This window comes from Lissotriton helveticus, chromosome 8, assembly GCF_964261635.1.
Source record: "Lissotriton helveticus chromosome 8, aLisHel1.1, whole genome shotgun sequence".
In the NCBI taxonomy this organism is placed as follows: domain Eukaryota; kingdom Metazoa; phylum Chordata; class Amphibia; order Caudata; family Salamandridae; genus Lissotriton; species Lissotriton helveticus.
Genome location: NC_136069.1, coordinates 10,248,360 through 10,254,616, shown reverse-complemented (window position 1 = coordinate 10,254,616; position 6,257 = coordinate 10,248,360). Strand labels below are relative to the sequence as shown.

General features: G+C 45.6%; 1 protein-coding gene across 2 annotated transcripts in view; it reads right to left on the bottom strand.

Annotated features, from left to right (window-relative positions):
* Positions 1–264: 264 nt before the first annotated feature.
* Positions 265–6,257, bottom strand: part of COX17 (cytochrome c oxidase copper chaperone COX17) — a 44,288-nt gene continuing 38,295 nt past the window's right edge. For both annotated transcript variants that reach the window (XM_078655876.1, XM_078655877.1), the window contains exon 4: positions 265–429. The gene's annotated coding sequence lies outside the window, so the exon portion shown is untranslated. The remainder of the gene's footprint in view (positions 430–6,257) is intronic.

Below are 6,257 nucleotides of genomic sequence, written 5' to 3'. Positions count from 1 at the left end.
CCATTACAGATAGTGCCAAGTAAGGCAGAACAGGCTTCACGGCATGACTTGTGCTTCTGCCACAATAGTCTTTGGAGACCAGAGAGTTCGCTCAATTAAAGTGAGTAAAACCTTAATGTGCAGCAATATCTTTTGGTTAATTAATATTGCGATGAGTGGTTATCGGCGATCTGTCATCGTTAACGCTCTGTCGGATGAACGTTCATAAACTTCACAGAATAATGTAAAATAAGAAGCAAATAAAATAAATATAATAGGCCATCCTTGTTCTTTAAACATTTTATTAAAAGAAAAATAGACTCCATCTGCCAATCGACAAGGCTCGGGTGATGAAAAAGCAGCCACCCAGCACGGCTGCCTCCTGAAGTGCACAGAAATAAGTTAAAGGTTTGATCAGCTCCTGTAGAAACATCCGTCCATCAGCAAACCCTGTGCAAAAAAAGGAGAGACTTAGACACGGAATTACAGAATTACACATTCACAAACATTATTCAAAGATAATCAGAAAGGTTTTGTCCTGGCAATCTCTTAGCAGATCAGTGCATTTGTAACGATTTTAGAAAGTGGGACAATGATTGAGGCAACATAAAGGCTCGATGTAAAGACAGACGTACTCGGAGCTACAGTTTAAGAATGCACAGAATACAAGCCTCACTTTACCCCTGTTCGAGGAAGTCTTTCCGTGCCTGCTGTTGGACTGATTTCGGAAAAGACACACATATGAACGGAATGTAGAGTAATTCAAACATTCACCCCCAGTCAATTGATCTGGGTTAAATTCATTGGTCTTTTGCTCACCATGCTACCCCAGTTTGGACCCAGCCATATGCAAATCAGCCTTGACCCTGTGCCTCATGGGAACAGTCCAGCCCAAACAGCCAAACCATGTCCTCCCTGGACCGGAAATAAGTATCCTGGACCGGAAATAAGTATCCTGGGACCGGTTTCGGGCTTCACCCCTCATCAGCCAGGATAGCTTGAATCCAGTGGCAAAGTGAGGAAGGGACCCACATCTGGGCATACCCGGCGCACTGAGGGCGAGAAAACAAGAGACATACATATGATGGACGGAATGTAGAGTAAATCAAACATTCGCCTCCTATCCTAGCTGATGAAGGGTGAAACCCCAAAACCGGTCTTAGGATGCTAGTTTCCAGTCGAGGGAGGACCGGACCCTGTGAAAGTAGTGGTCCATCTGATGGGAGAGGGAAGACGATCACATAGCAGTGAGGCCTGAACCCTTCGAGTGATAGACCCCGCCAGTTTCTTTGCCTCTTGTGAACTGGCCCTATGGTGGAGGGTGCTGTTGCCAAGAAACTGAGTGATGTTTACGGAGTCCGGCAGCCTGTGGCTGCAGGCGCCCTTGGTCTCCATGCCCCTGGCTTCATGGAGGCCGGCAGGTGGCTGGTGTACCAGCATGAAAAGAAGGGTTGCTGTTGTAGAGCCCTCTTTGGACATGGCTGTTTCTGCTTCCTTTATCCTCTCAAGGACATTGTTTTCTCCAGTTGCAAAAGGTGCTCGGCATTCCAGAATCTGGTATGTTTGGAATGTGCATAACCCTCCAACCCCACCCACAATATGAAAGGTAATTAAATAACCAATCCGGGGGTATAGCAAATTCTGGCGGTTAGCTAAATCTGGGGGTAGAGTAGGGTCTTCAGGTAGTGGTTACCTACAAGTTGAACCTGTTGGATTACTTCAGTGACCTTCTATATGCACAGAGAGCACAAACGAACAGACTGGCTCTGCCAGACTGGGGGGTATTGGTCATGTTACCCTGTGTCGCATTACCTTTTGGGGTACTACTCCGCAGTTGCTCAGGCCAGATTGGTCTATCTGGGTGCTGCGTTGATTGGGAAAGCACAGACTTCTTCCAATAACTAGTGGCACAGTGGGTTATGTGACACTATGCAGCACTAGTATCTGAGGATCTTTCTCTTGCTTCTGCTGCACCTCAACCTGCCCTGCTGCAGCACATGGTGTACCAGCTCTGCCTATGAGGTGCAAGTGCTGCTCACTACAATTACTGCACCTAGGGAGGTAACCAGGACCCTGTAACACAGGGAACCAGCAGCAGCAAGCTTTGGTGCAGCGACTAACAATGGAGCGCTAGAAACCAAGCGGGGAGGAGGCGGAGAGCACAAGCCCACTTTGTTGCCTAGCCATCCACCCCCTTCAATGTTCACATCCCGCCTGCTGCGGAAAGACTCAGAAGACGCGGGCCTAAAGAAACATTTTAATGTCAGCAAGGCCCACATGACCCAGCAGGTTCTTACACCTAGTGTTATCCTCCTCACTTCTCCGCCCTCTCCCCCGCCACCATGAACAGAAATTTAATATATTTCCAGGTCTCTCGTTTTACACTTTATATGATGTGTTGAGTGTGCTAATAACACATCACTGCTCCTGGATGTGTTTCAACAGTTGTGTGTGTGTGATGACGCAGACAACTTCCTTAGCAGTAGTTGGAGGTGTATGCCGAGAAGCTGGAGAAAGCTTTTCCACTAGAGAAAAATCATAAAAGATTACTTTGCCAATGCGGATTTACATGCACAGTAGGAAGAGCGCCCCCTCTCGGGTATGGTATGATGAGAGGGTCAGTTCAGATCATGGAAGTGAACTAAGTATTGTCCAAGAGCTACAACCCCTTTGTGGGGACTCAGAAGTATAGACGTACCCTGCATTCTTTACACTGAGAAGGGACAGGCAGAGTAACTGTGCCACGTTATGTTCTTTGCTTACGTGCTATACCAACAGGCGCCTGTTGGGACCAGTTTGAAGTATGAAAAAAATGCTAAATGGAGTTGTATTTTGTAAGCAGCTGATATTAAGCTGCCCACAGAAAACGATGTAGTGGTCTGGGTTGCTGCAGTGTCAGCTTGTACGTGGAATGCTCAAATTCTTTAATGAAATTTTTTATGGACCCAAAGATAACTTTTAAACGCAGAAATTAGGCCTTTTGTCTGTTTTTGTACATCAGCGGGTACGGGAAAGCAACCATGGTGGGGCTGTAATTTATTCCCGGTGTCCCAGGGCCTCCAGTACTCTTTCCCTTTACTCTGGATAAACAAGTTATAGAGACGGAACACTCGACTCTCCTTGGGTAGCGACATCGAGCAGTCAAGCCTTAGTCTTGTATACGGCAGTGGACAGGGCCAATAATCAGCGGTCCAAAGACTGTCTGCTCTGTGAGATGAAAAAGTTACTTCAAGGTTCATGTCTTGCCCACTAAAAAAAAGCCACAAGCTTTATTCCCCTGAGGAATCTTAAAACTGGTATCACTCTACTCATTCACATCTCTGGAATCTTTCAGAATTTGTTTTACACTCCGCACACTATGGACGGACTGAGAGAAATCCATCGCCCATCACCGACATCCAGAGCTCTTGAATTTCTGTATGGTATATAGACGTTCAGGAGAACAGCGCCCAAGGGGAGTGGCACTTCAGGCTCTCAATCACAACATCTTGGGAGACAGCGGCGGGCAGGTAGCGGCATTCTAAGGCATAGATCCTTGAACACGCAGGGATCTTCTGCCAGGATATTGTTGCTGCCGGAATGTACAGTGTGAAGGGTCTAGGAGTTGTCCAGCCTGGAGCATTAGGCACAGCGTCAATATCTGGCTGAGAGCCACTGAAAGGGCCCAGCACTGAGCTAATCCGACCCTGTGATCCTCGCCCAAATATGAGCCGGCGATTTAAACCAGATCAATATTTGCCGAGATCTCTTTTCAGCATTGCGGTGTAGAAGTCATTGCAGTGGTCCATATGACACAAGACCACGTAAGCCACAAGAGCAATACTTTGTTTGGAGTTCTAATAATGAGAGCTCGACCCAAAGCTGGTGGAGTTCTTGGGGGTCCAAACTTATTTTGCTGGTTTAGACTTAATTTCTTTGAACTGGTCCATCCGGACTCTTCAAAGTCTGGCACAGAGGGGACAGATTTCTTGGACAGTGACTTGCAGCTTACATTAACCCTGGCCATTGGCTCCTTCTTAAACTGAACTTTATAAACAGAACTTTTGGCAAAATTGGGGGTAGCCCCACATCAGGACTAATAATCTGGATCCCAGCAGAGATTAATTAATCCCAATGGGGCATGGCATCGCCAGCTGCTGGACCTGACTTTTCCCACAGATTCATAATCTGTTTATTCAAGGCCTAAAAACAGATCTGCCAAACACGGCCCACAATTAATTATCATTTACAAACTTGACTAATCATTGAGCAAAAGACTGAAAAGATTGGCCCAAAAAGGACCCGTGACAGTAACAGCGGGGAACTTTAATATTCAACAAGAAACCCTCAGAGATAATGATGACCCAAGAAGAGAAGAGGACAAGGGTTAGGGTATCCTACAGCTGAAGAGAGCTCCTCTTGGACAACTAACTAGACACATAACTATAAACCACACCAGCAAGAAACACTTACTGCCTCTAAGGTCCTTGGTGCCTTTAATAAAAGAACTCTGAGTGAACCAGAAGTCCACCATTAGCACTGGACCCAGAGATAGTTTCACAGACACACAATATTGTGCAGAAATGCAGCATGAAGTATGTGACATGGTAGAGGAAGAACACTTAGAAGGTGACGGTGACCATCTCATATCCACCTCAGATGGCTGCACCTTCTACAAAACCATGAAACTGAACTCCACAGCGCCACTGTTTTCAACAACACATGCAGAACTATTAAATGAGGAGAACTGGTCCGATTGGAATTAGGCTTCAAATTTAGGCAACATCCACACAGACTTTTATTAAATTGAGGCTTGCAGCTCCAGAAGCACAAGTTACCTACCTTCGGTAACGATAGATCTGTAAGAAACAGTAGTTAGTGTTAGATTCCTTACCTTAGAATTTCCCCAGGTGTCAGACTGGATCCGGAAAGGGCGGCGTCTAAGTACTCCGGCGATGTCATCCCGCCGCCGACGACGGATGCGGAGCTGCAGACGACGCGCAGGGGTACTGCTATACAAAAATTTTCGGATCCAGTCTGACGCCTGGGGATATTCTAAAGTAAGGAATCTAACACTAACCTGTTTCTTTCAGATTCCAGTAATCCTACAGGTAGAGATCGATGACCGTTATGAAAGATTAAAATGAAGTGTTAAGGATAGAGGTGACTGTCAGCAGGAAAGAACAAAGATATAGAGCAAAGGAAGAAAAAAAACAGGAGGAGGTGAAACAAAGATCGAGTTGCAACGAAAGAAGGAGCAGCAACCACAGATCCAGGCTCCTTTGTAGACTAAAAATCAGAAGCAGGAAGAGAATCCCAAATTCTGGAGGTTCATTTCACAATGCACCGATTGAATCCTCTCTTTTAAGCTTGTATAACAGTGCAGACGAGAACGGCTCTCGGTGGACTGGTCGTATCTTACCAACGGAGCATTAAAATAATGAATCGCATGTTCCGTTACCTTCCAAGAGGTTACGCATGTACAAACATCACAACGGAAAGGGATAGCACCAGGCTTATGGACAAGTCCCTACAGACTCATCTACCCGAGGCAGAGCTACAGGTTGGTATCGTGTTTTGATGCAATGGCATGTTGAGAGAAGGACCAATCTCGAACTTATGACCAGGTGCTAAAATGTTGTGACAGTCAAGGTATACCAAGTAAGTATCTCCCAATAAGCCTGATTGACTCTTTGAACAATATTGAAAGAAATCTATTGCCTGGATTCTAGAAGAGTGGTTTGAGCAAAATGTTCCTTGCTGGCTCAGCCCACTAGCTCAAAACTCCCCTGTAGTGCAATCAAACCTTACAAATCCCTTTACGCTTCACCGATTAAATTCAAACCTTTATAACTCACACACGCAGTCATATGCATAACAGGCCGAATACCACAAACAAAGTTCTAAAAATATATGGGGCTTTAATTCTATTATGATTCAAAAGGAAGGAGGGCTAGAGAAGGTTTAAAGACATGCAAGGGTTTGCTCCCCATATTCATATAACCAAACACAAAAGGAACCCTTGGGTGTACATATTGTACGCTTGGCTGAAGAAAACCCACCTACCTAGAAGGCATCCTTTTAAAGGACGTCGCCCCTCACCCAGCAGAGGTGGCACGCTTCATCATTGGGAACCTCCTTGCATCTTGATACCTAGTTATAATACAGGCTTCTACTGAGAAGGAGGAGCTCAGGGATATTTTGATGATAATGGAGATATATACTAAATACCCAATGAAAGAGCTGAAGTGGTAGCGGGGGATGAAGTACAATAAGGGGTGCAGTGATTAAAACTAACT